This window comes from Suricata suricatta, chromosome 13 (genome assembly GCF_006229205.1).
Source record: "Suricata suricatta isolate VVHF042 chromosome 13, meerkat_22Aug2017_6uvM2_HiC, whole genome shotgun sequence".
Lineage (NCBI taxonomy): Eukaryota > Metazoa > Chordata > Mammalia > Carnivora > Herpestidae > Suricata > Suricata suricatta.
The window spans coordinates 89,767,082-89,783,745 of record NC_043712.1 but is presented as its reverse complement, the minus strand read 5'-3'; the positions used below and the strand labels follow the sequence as shown (position 1 = coordinate 89,783,745).

The window sequence follows — 16,664 nt, the reverse complement described above, 5'->3', positions numbered from 1 at the left end:
CCCTCCAGACCCTCTGCTATGCTGCATTGGAGCCGGTTTTTGTGATCTGCTTTGGTTTGGGCAGAACTAGCATGAAAAGCTCCTGAGAGGAGCAGACCCCTTCACCGAGGAGGTGTCGTTCCGAGAGCGGGCAGCGGGGGAGGCGAGTGCTGGGCCAGGAGCCGGGGTAGGGCTGTGGCTCCAGTGCGCTCGGCGTGCGAATTCTTGGCCATTGCCCTGTGCAGACTCCCCGTCTTGAACCGGCGCGAGTTGAGCCTGCCCCTGGACCTGGTGGGGGACTTCGGGGGTGGGGGGCCTCGGTGAGAGACCCCCAGGGGGTCTTCAGCACCCTCTGCCCCGTGGCCTCCCGCAAGCACTCGCTTGGCAGGGTCTTCTCTGGGCCTGCCCACCTCAGGGCCCCCACCTGGACATATCTCCCCAAGTTGGTCTCCTCCCCTCCCCAGAATTGGCTCACTTTCATCCAGAAATCTAAAACACATGTACAGAAATAAATTAATCAGAGCTATCTTAATTTTCACAAAATCGGGTTCTAAATAGTGTCATTAAAATTTTAAATAATTTTTATGAAATGGCCTCTCAGTGCCAATTTTATCATTGATGCTGGGGCACCTGGGGGCTCAGTCAGTTAAGCGTCCCACTTTCAGTTCAGGCCAGGATCTCACAGTTCATGGGTTCGAGCCCTGGGTTGGGCTCTGTGCTGACAGCTCAGAGGCTGGAGCTGCTTCAGGTTCTGTGTCTCCCTCTCTCTGCTCCTCCCCCACTCACGTTCTCTCTCTCAAAATAAATTTAAAAAATTTTTAATGTCTAATTGATGCCTAGGCCTCTGTTATTTTCAGTGACTTATAAAATTTTGCATTGCATTTAATACTTTAACAAGCAACTTTGCAATTCTATTAATATGTTTCTAGAGTTAAAATTTTATGGTACTCTAAATCACAGTAGGTATTATTTTGATCAAGTAAATTCTTCTTTCCAGCCCTTACTATTTTATCCCAACATTAAATACTATCTGTAAATCTTGGTTAATTTAGTTTTTCTCCATTTAAAGTTTTTCATCCACTGTCTTGAGTTTTTAAAATAACAAATTGAGAATTTTAAACTTCTACACAAAGCCATGAAATGTCCGTTGTCCCTTTTAACAGCACTCGACAGACTTAAAATGAAAAACATTTTAAATTAATACTTTATGTTCTTTTAGATTTTAAAAATTGAGAATGTAATTTTGAAACCAACTTATACTTCTATTGAGTATTTAATTCTGTTTAAACGTATAAAAGTATCTTTAATCCTAATTCTGTAAAAGTTCAAAATACTTAGAAAGTATTCATCCTGTAAAAAAGAAAAAGTAAGCAGCGTAATGCACAATTTAAACTTCTAAAATCTATTAGTAAGAGCTAATTTCCTTAAGTGTTAAACACATTTGCAACATCAAACACCCAAATATTAAGACCATTCCACATGCCTTAGTAAAACTTAAAATTTTAAGCTTTTACCTGAAATTCTAAACTAAGTAGGTTCTGGTTGGTGTCATTAAAGCCTCCGGCTGAAGATGAAACAAAACCAGAGCTTTCTTTAAAACAAGGAAAGAGAGGAATGTTGAGAAATGCTCGCTGACTTCTCAGTAAAATCTAAAAATCACTGCTTCCCTTGGGAGTAAATGCCTTTCAGATTTTTGTGCGGAACAGCCAAGAGAGTAACCAGGGAAGACGGTTACCACGGGAAATATTTGTTCCACAGCAGGAGCAGAGAGCAGAGGCGGGGGAGGGGAGCTGGAAGCACAGTGGAGGCGCCTTAAGAAATGTGTGGCGACCCTGTAGACCCTGTACGTTCACAGCAGCCTCCCCGGCGCCCCTTGAGCTTTACCGGACTACAGAGATGCCATTGTTGCCACGTGGGGGACGAGCACGCCGGGGACGCCTTCCGTCCCTCCGCCCGCTCCCCAGTCTGCAGGCAGCCATGTTAACAAAGCGGAGAGCTGTTACATATTAATGTCACTGAAATTATGTAACTCCCAGCTTTGAAGCAGGAACGAGAAAATGTGCAAAGGAGCTTTGAGCCTTCTGGTTATGGTTACTCTGGCGAATTGGTTGTCTACTTTGGCCTCCTCTTTTTATCCACAGATAAGCAAGTCGGAGAGGGGTCAGGGTTCCAGGCTCACACTGCTGCTTCTGGGGACCTTGGTTGAGTTACTGTTGTTTCTGATTAAAGTGTATCCCTCTGCACACCTGGGATGGTAATGCCTAGCCTGCAGGTGCAGTGACTAGCGGTGGGAAGAGCCTGCCACAGACTAGGACATTAAATAATGGCCCTTTTTCAAGTCTTACTGTTCTACTTCAGGTGCCCAAATTTTCTGACAGAGAAGACCTACTTTTAAAATGACTTGGTAGGGGCGCCTGGGTGGCTCAGTCGGTTAAGTCTCTGGCTTCAGCTCAGGTCACGATTTCACGGTTCATAGGTTCAGGCCCCGAGTCGGACTCTGTGCTGACAGCTCAGAGCTGGAGCCTGCTTCTGATTCTGTGTCTCCCTCTCTCCCTCTCTGCCCCTCGCCCACTCGCGCTGTCTCTCAAAAATAAAAAACATTAAAAAAAATTTTTTTTAATGACCTGGTAGATCAAATCAAGATAATTGACTAAGCACATAGGCCACCCAAATTCCTAAAAATAAACTATATATATGCAGAATAATAAGTACTATTAGAAGAAAGAAATGTTGAGAAATTCCTTAAAGACTAAAGGCAGAGATTCGGACAGATAACACCACAGCCCAAAACATATGGGAGAGGGTAGTTCTGTGGGTGTTCCCCCAGGTTTAGAAGTTTCAGACGCCGGGAATGATGAGTTTTGTTGGGGATTTTACTTAAGAGTACCAGGTCAGATGACCCCAATCCTCCTGACGTCTCCACCGTTTGTTCTGAATATTAGGCATCTGCCCCTGAACGGAACCTGTGTTCTCATCCCCTGGGCGTGGGTGGCTGGTGGAACAGGGAACCTCGAGGTTCGGAGTCCAAGCTCACCGCCAGCACAGCCCAGTATCAAGCACAGAATTGACTGTCCCCACAGAATTGATATGTTTTGGTCAGTGTTTTAACCCGATACTCTTAGCCGTGAGCACATCGCTCAGGATTACCAAACTTTTGTGAAGATTCTACCATTAGAGGTCGGACCCTCACCTTCCCTCCCCAAAATGCTTACACACAATCAGGAAAGAAAAGGGCTTTGAAGATTAAACAACAGCGTGATACCATTACACACTTATTAGAATGGCAAAAATCCACAACACTGACACCGCCATATGCAAGCAGGGATGTGGAGCAGTAGGAACTCTTCATTCCTTGCTGGTAGGAATGCAAAACGGTGTGGCCATGTGGGAAGACAGTGTGATGGTCTCTCAGAAAATGAAACATACTCTTAATCTGTGATCCAGCAGCCAGCTCGTTGGTATTTACCCAGAGGGGTTTGCAGCAGCTTTCTTCACAAAGCCGGAACGTGGAGGCACCCGTGATGCCCTCAGCAGGTGATGGAGTACATTAACTGTGGCCCCTGCGGACAGTGGAAGCCCTCTACCGCCTGAACAAACGTGGAGGAGCCGTAAATGTACATTAGTTGTGAAAGAAGTCCGTCTGACAGGCCACGTACTGTGTGATTCCAACCATATGACATTCTGGGAAAAACTGTGGAGACGGTAAAAAATCAGTGGTTGCCAGAGGTTAGAACACGGAGGATTGTGAAGCAGAAAACCACTCTGTATCGTCATAAGTGGATACGTGTTGTTAGACATTTGTCCAGACCCGTAGAATGTCCACCCCCAGGGGTGAGCCCCAGTGTAACCCATGGGCTTGGGCAAGTAGTCTGTGTCAGTGCAGGCTTATCGATAGTAACAAACACCGCACTCCAGTAGGGGGTGTTGGGAATAGGTGAAGTCACGTATGAGGGGCGGACTGGGAATGTGTGGAAAACCTCTGTGTACCTCCCTCTCTGTTTTGCTGTGAATCTGAAGCTTCTATTAAGAAAAATAAAATGGCCTGATTTGCTGAAGTACACTGTTTGGGGAGGGGGGAAATGCTGAACGCAGCCTTGGACAATGTTTGAGACAAACAGAAACCTTTAACACTCTTTGTAGCTGTTGTCCCACCGATGGACTCCTTGGGATCCATAATAGAAACGTGCCTTTCCCTGCACATTTGTGTATCCGGGGAAGTACTTGGAGACATTGTAACATAAAGTAGAAGGAATTAACCCCCTTGTATATTACAGGGACCAGTAGCCTGCCCTCAGCTATGCAGAGACATCAGTAACTGTTACACAGGCTAGCAACGTTTGTCCACAATGTACCAAGAGGAAAAAAGAAATGTCAAAACAGCACATGTGGTGCATTACTTTGGCCTTCTGCTACTGTACACAGTGTAGCACCTTTCTGGAGGACAGGAAGGAATAAAGGAATAAATAATGACTACTGATAATGGTTATCTCTGTGTGATGGAATTATACAGGGGTTATACTATGTAACCTGGTTTTTTTTTTTTTTAACATTTTTAGCTTTTTATAACCAGATAAGAACAAAATTAACTATTAAAAAGAATTTAAAACAGTCAGAAGTAACTTAAAGTAGCAGTGCAGAGGAAAAGCAGTAGTTACCGATGCCAGATCTGACCGCATTGCAGGGACCTGGACTCTGCTCTCTGAGGTCCCCGCTCTGACATTTTGTGGCTTCCTGGACCGTTACATGAATCCTTCTTCAGAAACTATTTTAACCACATAGTACATGGAAAATCCTGGTATTCGAGGTCTCCTCCCCTGTGTTAGTGCAGCCGTAACTGTGTCCTGAAACTTGGCCGTCATAGCTGCTCTGGAGCGTGGTGTCGGTCACCACGCAAGTGTGAACGGGTCCCCGGTCCAGGCCCACAGCGGGGCCGCCTGGGTTCAGCCTCCAGAACACATGTCTGAGTGAAGCCACCACTTCGGTGCGTTCACTGCTGGGGTGTGGAGCGCGTGGCTGCTCCCCGCAGGACAGCTTCGCCTAAGCCCTGCCGGAAGGCTGCGGATGCCCTGCTCAGAAACGGTGTTGTGTCCTCGGTCCCTTATGCCTCCGTCTCTGGCCCTCCAGGGCCGGCAGCCACTCCACACCGCGGTGCGACGGTTGTCCCGAGTCCTGGTGCCGACTCACCCCCGGAGAGGTGCATTTACACGCAGCGCTGATGTGGGAATGTGCTGGATGCTGCATTGCGTCCCCTCCGCGTTGTGGCGCACGTTCCCACAAAGCCTGTGCTGCTGCGTGCACTCCCATCATAAACAAACAAGCCCATTTCTCTGCACCTTTACTTTTAGAATGACTTTCATGTTCCAGAATAGGTAATGCAAATACATACAAGTGGCAGGAATTTTTAAATTACAGCTAAAAATCAGTTTTCTGTATCAAATATTGGCCGGCTGGGTGATTCTCCTAACCTTACCATCAAAGTCTGAAAAAGTTTGATGACTATGAAAGCATTTTGAGATCACTATTGTAGGTTTATTTATTTATGAGTGAGAGAGCAAGCGCACATGCGCACACACGAGCAGGGGAGAGGTAGAGAGAGGGGCCAGAGGCTCCCAGGCAGGCTCCAAGCTTGTGCTGTCAGCACAGAGCCCAGTGCAGGGCTCAGACTCATGAACCGCAAGATCATGACCTGAGCTGAAGTTGGATGCTCTACTGACTGAGCTCCTCAAGTACCCCTACCAATGTAGTAAGAAGAAGAAGATGATGACCCTAAACGCAGCAGACCCAGAGGCCCTGGGTAGCTTCCAGCCCTCGGGGAATCTGCCGGAAATGTCAAGAAGCAAAACTATCCATGAACTAGAAAACACTCATACAGCAGACAAGGTCTATGATGCCAAAAGCTGGGGTTTTTAAAACAGACCTAATAAAATCGGTAGCACGGCAGATTAAGAAACAAGCCAGGAGGAGTTTGGTTCCCAGGTGAGGACTTGAAAATGCTCTCACTGGATTCTGAGAGCAGTTAAAGGAACAGTAGAGGAAGGCCGCCCGGGGGCCTCAGCTGGCTGAGCCTCCAACTCTTGATCTTGGCTCAGGTCATGATCCCAGGGTTGTGGGTTCCAGCCCCGAGTCAGGCTCCACACTGAGCATGGAGCCTGCTTGGTGTTCTCTCTCTCTCTCTCTCTCTCTCTCTCTCTCTCTCAAAAGATACAAATAAATAAGAACATAAAAGGATATTATTGACATTATACCAGCAAATTTAGATGATATGACAGTTTCTAGAAATATACAATTTAATGAAACTGTCCTAAGAAGAAACAAAATCTGAATTGTCTGTAACTATTAAGGGAGTCAAATTCATAATTTCAAACCTTCCTACAAAGAATACCACAGGGCTATATTACTCATCAACAAATTTTATTGAACAGTACTTTTAAAATTAATGTTTATTTTTGAGAGAGAGACAGACAGACAGAATGAGAACAGGGGAAGGGCAGAGAGAGAGGGAGAAACAGAATCCAAAGCAGGCTTCAGGCTCTGAGCTGTCAGCACAGAGCCCGATGTGGGGCTGGAACTCACGGGACCATGAGATCCTGACTGAGCCGGTCAGACACTTAACTGAGTGAGCCCCCAGGTGCCCTGTCATGTTAATGTTTGCAGGAGAAAGAAAGAAGGCTCTTGCGTACTAGAAATGGAAGGGATTCCTTAGTCTGACAGAGTGTCTGCGCTGCCACTTTTCACCGCATACCCAGGAGAAGTGGGAATGTGTATCCACATGAAAACTTCAACATGAATTTCGAATTTCGCTGCTACGCTGCTCATAACCGCCAGCATGTGGGAACAACCCAGACGTCCATCAGCTGGTGGATGGAGCACAGTGTCCGTCCGCCCCGTGGCGTCTTCCTCAGCAGTAGAAGGAAGAAAGCGTCGGTACCTGCTGCAGGTGGAGGAGCCTCAAAACCACGCTGCTCTGTGCAGAAGCCACGTGTGAGAGGACATGTGGCGTGCGATTCCGCGTGCGTGACGTGTGCAGGACGGGCCCGTCCACAGAGGGAGGAGTGGGTCAGATCGTCAGGGGCACAGAGCGTGTTCCTGGGGTGGCCACCGTGTGTCAGAAGTGGGCCGTGCAGGTGGCTCCCCCACTAGGCGTGCACTGAAAACCACTAAGTTGTATACTTTAAAAGGGTGAATTTCATGGTATGTAAGTTATGTCTCCACAGAGTTATTTAAAAAATACTTAGTGGCGAAATACTGAAAGTTTCCTCTTTCTGGGAAGAAGGCAGGGAGGCCCACTGAAGGTCGCAGCCAGTGCAGTAAAGCAAGAGAAATAAGGTAAAAGGAGTTGTAACAAAGACAACTAGGTAGTGGAAGGGAAATTTTTTACCAGTCTCAGGATGATATGCTTCTCTATGTGAAAATAAAACATAACTTTCAGGTAAATCGTTAAGTCATATAAGGTATTTTGCAGGTGCACAATGTATAAAAATCACTTGTTTCTTCCTACAATAAGAGGACAAGAGAAAGGGAACGATGTGTTCTAACTATCAGATACATTCAAGATCATTACAAGTGTTTAGGTATAAATCAAAGCAATGATGAGCAAGGTCTTTTCAGAGAAGATGTTGGAAGACATTGCAGATGACAGTTTGGGGACGGGAGGCACCAGCCTCGGGGACGGAACATTCAGGATTGAGAAGATACCGTTTCTACTTAAACCGATTGGAGGTGATGCAATTTAATCAATATCCTAACAGTTTACTCCTCCCCCACTTTTTGGGGGGGGGGTTTTGGTGGAACTTGACAGATTCTAAAATGTATGTGGAAATACAGGGATCAAGGAAAAGCCAGGCCATTCTTGAAGGGGAAGAGACGGCGGGCTGTCTGTCCCGCGTATCAGCTCCTCGACAACGGGAGAGGTGGCCCTGCCGCATGACTGTGGACAGGGGCTGAGACGCTGCAGATGGGAAGCCACACTGTCCTGTTGCCCTCCAGGGACAGGGACAGTGGACAAACACGGACAGGCTGGCTTGGGCTTAGTGGAGCAGAGAGACGGGCGGACCTCATAACCAGACCTGTGGCCTGCGCTGCCTGGCGAGGCCACGAGGCTGCACGACTCGAAAGTCCTTCTGTCGGGAACACCGCACAGGGGCCGCTGGGACTCTGAGGAGGTGCCGTTATCTTTGGGGTCGTGTGTTGCGCCGCGGGCCCTGGTACAGTGCTCAGGTGCGAGCCTGGTCGCATGGCCCACGGGGAGCACGCCCTCTGCCCGGTGTGCAGCCTCCCGGGAGGTCCCAGGCCTCCGGCAGCGCCTGCCCCTCCATGCTGAACGTGTCCGTGGGAACGCGATGGACGCCGTCCCCTCACTGCGTCTGGGTATATTGACCAACTCCAGCGAACGTCCGTCCGCGCGCGGACGCTGGGGGCTGTGATCTCGTGTGAGAACTGCGCGACGTGTCGGGCGTGAGGTTCCCCCTTCCGCTCCGGAGCATCCAGCCTGGGAGACGGGAAAGGATGAAGGGATCGAGACACGGGTTCCGATGAAGGTTCGCACGTGATGTTCCAGACGTGCCCAGTTACAGATCGTGACCGTACGCCGCCCGGGTGCGCAGGGCTTCATTCTCCGCCCCTCTCAAGTATCCTTTGTAATGGCCCAGAAAGCTGGGCTCAGAATTCGCCCCCCCAAGGCAGGAACATGGTGGCTCAGGAAGGGGTGGGTGCTGGTCCGCCACGCCTCCCCCCGTGTTGTGGGCTGTGGCCTCCCCGTGGGAACGTCCAGCCCGCAGGGTGAGCCCTTCGGGCCAGGGTTGCCACACAGCGTTGCAGTGTGCCCTCGGGGTAAGCAAGCCATGGAAGCAAAGCCATTTGGGCCGGGGGCTCTGGGCGTCTGAGCCCCAAGCATGATCTCAAGGAGGAGGCACTTTGCCTGGTGAGGAGGGCACGGCCAGAGGAGGACCCAGTTCAGAGACCACGGTCTGAGAATGGGACTGAGATGGGAAGTCGATCATGGGTGGAAATCATAGTTTTCAAGGATGGAAACATTCTGGGTAGAGATGTTTAGGAACATTGTAAGGACTCGGTGTGGTGGTTTCATTGTGATGCAGTCCCCAAAATGCTGTCTTCTGTGATGCCATGTTTTTTTTAATGTTTATTTTGAGAGAGAGAGAGAGAGAGAGAGAGAGAGAGAGAGAGAGAGAGAGCATGTGTGAGTGGGGGAAGGGCAGAGAGAGGGAGAGAGAGAATCCCAAGCAGGCTCTGTGCTGTCAGCTCAGAGCCCGATGCAGGAGCTTGGTCCTCCGACCCCAGGATCATGACCTGACCCGAGATGGAGATTCGGATGGCTAACGGAGGTGCCCCGAGATGTCGTGGGTTTCTGAGTGTACTTTGCTCTTGAGCTCAGGGTCGTGCTCCTGAGAATGTGACTCACGCCCGGGGCCTTGTTCCGAGGTACGGGGGTTTGGGGGACACAGAAACGGCAGGCAGGCAGGGGAGGAGCAAGTGGAGCAGAGCGTCTTCATGAACTCGACGGGCCGCTCTGCTCTTGGTGTGAACTTACGCCTCCCGCGTGGCCATCTCTTTGGACTCGGCCTGCATCTGACTGACTTGGCGTCTCGTGAGCACGTGGGACGTAGCAGGGACTGCGTCCCGGCGGGATCACAGTGGAGCCCGACGCCCTGAGCAGGAGCGTGGCCGTTGCCCTTTGCCCGCTGATACACGCAACCTTCTGTCCCCCCGGAAGAGCGTTCACGTCCTGTCTGCTGCCAAACGGCCATCCGCTCCTTTACCCCTCTTCCTCCTCAAGCTCTGGGGAAGGACAGGAAGTCCTCCTCCTCCCCTGCTGCCCTCCAGCTTGTCCCACGTGTGCCGCGGCTCTCGTGGCTCCCGTGGAAGTGTCCCCACAGCCACCTGATCAGCCTTCTCTCCACTCTTCGTCTTCTTGCTGATCACCCGATCCTTGGAAGTCAGTCCGCCCTGTCTTTCTGCTCTTCTTTCTCATCGTCTTTTCCTGGGCCCCCGTCAACCCGTCCTGCTGTCCCCCGTGCTCTTGTCCCTTCACTGAGCAGACGTGACCCTGCACTAATCACTTTGCTCTGACACGTGCCCGTGAGCCACAGATCTGTCCTAAGCTCTGAACTGGTTCCCGAGCTTTCTCTTCAAATCGCCAGCTTGCCTTCGGTCGGCGTGGCGTGGGCCTCCCCCAGCACCGCGTCAGCCCGTTCGCAAGAACAGCCTGCCCTCTCTACCCGAAAACCTGTGATCCCTCCTGCGTTCTGACCGTGGACCGTTCCCAGCAGCGCGCAGACACTGAGCGCTGGTCGCACTGGTTGGATGAAATTTCAAGTGTGGTTCAGTGTCTGCTTGTTCCGGCTGCTCATTAAATTTTAGGCTTGTTTGGGGATGTGCGTTTGCATCCTGGCCGGAAACCCAGGGTATCGTTTTGCGTGTATCTAAACCAGCCCACGTTAACACTTGAGGTATTCTGACCAGAGTTAAAGAAAAAGGTTACAGGAGAGATTTATGTACCAAAACCCCCCACATTTGGTATTTACAGTTAACTTCTGTTTTTAAAAACTGCAGTGACATAATTATTTGCCGTAAGAGTGTACATTCAGTGCTGAAAGGGCAATGCGTATCATTCAGCACTTAAGTAGTCTTGTCGAGACAGTTCCGGTGTGAGCGCTGGTGGAAGGGGTCCTCCCCTGTCCCTGCGTGTCCTGTGTGCGATGGGCCCGGAGGGGAGCAAAGGGGCCGGCTTGGAGAGGTCCCGCGGTGTCCCCAGGGTCTCTCTGGGCGCGCTCCGTGTGTGGTCTCAGGCAGGCGTTCTGTCCTCTGCTCCGCCAGGCCGGGTGAGGAGAGGAACCTGGCGCTTTGCGGGGAACACGAGTCGGCCTGACTCGCCGAGAAGTGGGGAAGGGGACGGTTGCTCCACCAGGGTCAGGCTGGGTCCCCTGGTCCGTGACACCCGCCCCCCCCCCCCCCCCCCCCCCCCCCCCCCGCCCCACAGACATCTCCGTAGGAGCAGCTCTCCTCCCCCCGGCGCCGATGCCACAGGAGCCGGAGGCCTAGGGACGGGAGAGCAGACGGGGCGGCGGCCGGGGACGCAGGGGTCCACCCAGTCCAGGGAGCTGCCCCGGCAAGGCTTGGTGGGCCCCACCCTCCATGGGGACAGGTTCTCATCTTCAGAGGAGGCCACTGTGCGCCCCTCACGTGTTTCAGCCTCGGGACTGGCCCCTCCTGTGACTTTCCCCTGCAGACCCCGAAGCCCATGCTGAGTGTGAGGTTTGCGAGCGGATCGCACATGTGGCAGCTCTGACATTTGCTGGGACTGGGGATTCTTTTCCACTGATACACTGTCTGAGGGAGATGGCTTCGGACCAGAGCAACCACAGTGTTTACAGAGATATTCAGTAAAAACGAAGACTTTGGCAACCAGTGTAACCCATCATTCATGGGGGATAAAGTGAAGCTGCTTGAGGTTTAATAAATCAGAACATAGTGTGATTGTGCACGGCCTCAGTTTTTCCTCATTACTGTGGGGTGATGTCATCTGTTCCTTTCCACTTGAATCTTTGAGTGTCCGGCAGTAGGAAAAAGTCCACGTTAGCCTCATTTATTATGCTGTGTTTCCATTCTTAAAGAGAACGCTTAATTTTAATTCTGCCAGATCCATGAGTACAGTCTTCAGACTGTTTTCAGGGATTGATGTGGGTTTTGTAAGGTGAGTGTTGTAGACATCACTGCGTTTTTGTACATGTGCAAGGATGTTGCTTTTGAATTAACTTTTTTTTTAAGGAATTTGTTCTTCTAAGTGTCAATCTATTTTTTTTATGTTTATGAGACAGAGAGAGACAGAGACAGAGCCTGAATGGGGGAGGGGCAGAGAGAGAAGACACAGGATCTGAAGCAGGCCCCTTAAGTTACTTTCTTATTTTACAAATGAAACTCTGATTTTAAAAAGAACAAAACTAGGGCACCTGGGTGACTCAGTTGGTTAAGCATCCGGCTTTGGCTCAGGGCATGATCTCGTGGTTCATGGGTTCGAGCCCCACGTCAGTCTCTCTGCTGACAGCTCAGAACCTGGAGTCTGCCTCAGATTCTGGGTCTCCCTTCCCTGCTCGAGCTCTGTATCTCTCTCAAAAAATAAACAAATATTAAAAAGAAAAAAGAACAAAGCTAATCACTCCTCACAATTACAGCAGAATAGAAACTTTAGGTATTGCTAGAAAATGTAAAGACTGACATCATGCCAGCTGCTGAGACAGGTGACACACACGTGACAGCGGACACGGCGCTCACGTCACCCAGCGTCTTCCTGCTGCAGCGAAGACCTCGGGGGATGCCGCCTGGGGGAAGCTCGCCGTGAGAACCAGCAGGAGCCCGAGAGCCACTCTGTGACCAGCTTTGTGGCCCCTGCCCCCGCCCCCGCGCCCTCGCCAAGGCGCCTGCTTTTCCAGGCAGCTCTCTGCGGACATACTTCCCGCCTCCTATGAGGATTGGCAGCCTCCGTACGTTTTCCGCACATGGTGTGTGACATCCCGGAGGACCTGCACATACGTGTGTTGGTGACTGAGTCACAGGTTTTCCTGGAGTGTCTTGAGCTGGTTACTGAAACTTGTAACAGTAAAGGCCGATGTGGTTCTTACTTAGAGTTGACGAGAGTCGTCTCTGCTGAGGGATTAAATGGCTGCCTCCGTGTTACACAGTGTGACTTGCTGTGGGGGGCAGGGTATGTGATGGACACGTGCAGGGGACGCCTGCGTGGAGTCATCTGAGCAGGTCAGCAGAGGCCACGCGGCCCCCCTCCTTCCAGCCCTCAGTCCTGATGGTCATCCAGCCCCACCCACGTCTCCCCTAATCTCCCCCTCCTCTCCCCCCTCCTCTTCCTCCCCCTCCACCTCCACTTGACTTTAGGCCTGGACCCTCTTCTCTAGCTGTAATTTCTCTCCAGGTGAATTTGGTCATCTGTGTGCCACCTGGATGCTGGTAGTTTCCAGCTGCTTTCTTTACATGTCCGTTGTAATGTCTGGGAGTCATCTCAGACCTAACAGATGCAAGTACTAATAAGACTGTGGTCACATGTAAACTGAACCTCAAAGGTCACTGGAGTGTTCGGGTATAGAGGTGAGGTGTGAGGGGAGAATGCTTTTGGCAGAGGGCCCAGGGTAGGAAATGAAGGCAGCTGTGAGGTCTGCAGGCCTGAGTGCAGGAGAGAAGCAGCCACGTTCCCACAGATTTTGGAAGTGACGTCGATGGTTTGGGACTTTTTCCAGAGGCTGGTGGGCAGGAGCATAACCACGAAGAGAACTGCTGCTCTAGAGCATCGTTCAAGAGACCACTGCAGTGACTCAAGAGAGAGGAGGGGAATTCAAGAGATAGTTAGATAACTACGTAAAACCAACACGACTGAAGACTTAGTTGGGCGCACGGGAAGGAGAGGAGGAGGAGTCAGGTTCACGCGGCCCAGCTCACCCGCTTTCCAGTGTGAGCGGCTGTGCGCTGGGCGGGCCGTTTTCCTGGGAAAGTGCAGGTTGTGGAGAGAGAGCATGTCATCGTTCTGCAGATCAAAAGAGACACCAGGCCAGATCCTCGCCATCCTGCAGCGTGTGGGTGGGTGGCCCTGAAGCCGCGGGGCTGGAGGAGGCCACAGACCACGACAATACACAGCCAGCCTTCCCTGGGGCAAGCTTGACAAGTCCAGGAACTTTTAATTTTGGGGGCCCCTGGGTGGCTCAGCCGGTTAGGGGTCATGGATTTCACTCAGGTCATGATCTCATGGTTCATGAGTTCGAGCCCCACAGCTCTATGCTGACAGCGTGGAGCCTGCTTCAGGTTCTGTCTCCATCTCTCTCTGCCCTTTCCCTGCTCGTGCTCTGTTTCCCTGTTCTCCTGTCTCTCAAAAATAAATACATTTCAAAAAAAGATAGTATTTTTTAAGGAATCTCTACACCTAATGTGGGGCTTGAACCTACAACCTGGAGATCAGAAGTCACACACTCTTCCAAGCCAGCCAGGTGCCCCCAGAAGAAAAATGTAAAACTCTCTCCAGAATAATCGACCTCACATGTTGTTGATAGAAATTTAAATTAATAAATTCTTTATATAGATCATTTCATCCATCTTTTCTAAATGTTAAGCCGTTCTTCTAAGATTCTAACACAAATTTTTGCATGAGTGTACAAAAATATCTTACAAGGATATTCATTGTAGTGTATAATGAAAATGTATAATGTATAGTGTATAATGAAAAACTACAACTAACCCAACAGATTATCCATAGAAGATCGGGGGCGTTGGGACACACTGTATGTCTATGCAGGGGCTCTCTTACTGCCTCAACGGCGAGGTCGGTGTGGGTGCACTGAGTGGCAGGTGCGTTTCATTGAGCATTTGGTATGTCCCAGGCATTGACGTAAAGAACTCCAGAAATCTAGAGAAAAACATCCAGTAAAATAATAGGCAGGCACTTTGAACAAAATGTTCACAGAAACCAAGATTCAAAGTGTTCGAGTTCACTGGTAAAATAAGGGAAGGCTGTATTTTAAATCACCATGAGACACCACTGCATACCTACCAGAACGAGTAATAGTAACAGTGCTGAGAGGGTCAGCCGCTGGCACGCGGGGCACTGCTGCCTGGCCATGAACTGGTACGAAGACTCGGACGATGTCCATAAACGTTGAAGAGGCTCTCACTGCTAGGTATGCATCCAGAGGAAATGTGCACACTCAAGAAACACAAGAACACCACAGCGGCATTACTGGGAATAGCCTATATGTCCGCCGAACAGTAGGCCGGGAGAGGTGATCAACTGTGATATATTCTCGTCGTGAAATACCGTCGAACAGTTTTGGAACAAACTTGGAGCTGCGCACCAAACACTGACGGGATCTCAGAAAATCTGGGCAACAGAAGCCACATGAGAAGCAGCGCTTTTCTGATTTCATCCACACAGGGTTTAAAAATGGTTGAGGCTAAAGTGTGGTGTGCAGGGTTGCACATGTAAGTGCAAAACTGTAAAGAAATACAAAGGAAGTTATTTTCTTAGAAGTCGAGGTAATTGTCGCCTTCAGAGGTAGGGCTGGGCGTGTGACTGGGCACACTGGTGACTGCGGCTCCTGGGGGGCATCACACTCATCCATTCCTGTTCGACTGCACATTCCGTGCACTTTTTAAAATCCAGTCTCAAGAAATCAGAGCAAATCCCAGCAGGAAAAGGACATCTTTAAATAAGGAAATTCATACCTGAATACATCATAATGGACCTGTGGATACCAGAGACAAGAAGACCCGTAGGCCAGCCAGAGGGAGAGTAAACTGGAGCACCTTCAAAGTAGCAACGGCACCTGTGGAAACCAGAAAGCAATCACCTGCGAACTTCAGTATGCAGAGAAGATGTGATCTCGTCTGCTAAACTCAGCAAGAATCGTCTTTCACAAAGAAGGTGGAGGAATATCCACCCCCCCCCCCCCCTCTGTAACATTATTCACAACAGCCGGCCAAGATGGAAACCACCAAGTGTCCTTCCACAGATGAATAGATCAAGTGTGGTACACACAGTGGGACATTATTCAGCCCTGCCATTGGTGAGAAGGTGGATGGGCCTTGAGGGCATGATTTTGAGGTAAGTCAGACAGAGAAAGACCAATATCATATCTCCTGTGGAATTGAAAGCAACGGAAAACCACACTCATCAGTGTGGGCAGCAGATTGGTGCCGCCAGAGGCGGAGCTGGGGACGTGAGTGGAGGGCACAGACTTGCAGTTGGCGCGTCTGTCCTGTCGTGTGTGCGGCATGGCTCCTGCAGCTCACAGGACTGCGTTGTTGTTTGAAAGGTGCTGAGAAGCCAGTGGTTAGAGTTCTCCCCACAAGAAGCAAATTGCGGGGCGCCTGGGCGGCTCATTTGGTTAAGCGTCTGACCTCTGCTCAGGTCATAATCTCGCAGTTAGTGGGTTCGAGCCCCGCGTTGGACTCTGTGCTGACAGCTCGGAACCTGGAGCCTGCTTCAGATTCTGTGTCTCCCTCTCTCTCTGCCCCTCCCCTGCTTATTCTCTCTCCTCTCAAATATAAATAAAACTTTAAAAAGAAACAAATTGTAACGGCGTGTGGTGTTGGGTGCTAAGGAGACTTAGTGTGGTCAACATTTACAGTGTGTGCCAGCATTAGCTTCCTCTGTGGTACACTTGGAACTACCAGCATGCACATTGATTACGGCTTGATCGAACGGCGGAAACAAGAAAGGGAAACAAAGGCGATGTCCTGTGTGCAGAAATTGGATGTCTCTTGTCTGACACTTGGATTAGAATAGAAGATACTCTTCAGGCAGAGGGAAGTGTTTGAGATGCAAGAAGCAATAAAGAGTAAAGAACATGGTAAATGCATCAAACAGTGACGATACAATAAATCATAACCATGTCAAAGGAGGTCTTTTTTAAAGCTGGAACTTGAAAATGCCCCACAGTGTGGGAGTGAGCGTCCCTGAGGAAGACGGACGCTTACTGACATAGCCGCGGCCGAGTGGCGCCTGGTCAGGTGTCTGAGGTGGCCATGGGACCAGCAGGGACGGAGCAGGTGGCTTCCCAGCCCATCTGGGGGAGCACATGCTTAAAAGGTTTATCAAAAAGAAGGCAACGTGAAAAAAAACAAAGAAGCCAATTGCGGTGAGACTTTCAACTATGACAGAACGAGGAGGTCAC

The 16,664-nt window shown here is 50.2% G+C and overlaps 2 protein-coding genes and 1 long non-coding RNA gene across 5 annotated transcripts in view; 2 read left to right on the top strand and 1 right to left on the bottom strand.

The window, feature by feature from the left end:
• Positions 1-1,702, bottom strand: part of ECM2 (extracellular matrix protein 2) — a 30,520-nt gene extending 28,818 nt beyond the window's left edge. Inside the window, exon 1 of the mRNA XM_029920960.1 lies at positions 1,494-1,702. The gene's annotated coding sequence lies outside the window, so the exon portion shown is untranslated. The remainder of the gene's footprint in view (positions 1-1,493) is intronic.
• The window catches only part of CENPP (centromere protein P), a 211,338-nt gene that overhangs the window by 170,307 nt on the left and 24,367 nt on the right, over positions 1-16,664 (top strand). The gene's annotated exons all lie outside the window — the stretch shown is intronic.
• Positions 3,440-4,459, top strand: LOC115275730. The gene is made up of 2 exons (XR_003901716.1): positions 3,440-3,513; positions 4,254-4,459. It is a non-coding gene; the product is annotated as an uncharacterized LOC115275730 (long non-coding RNA).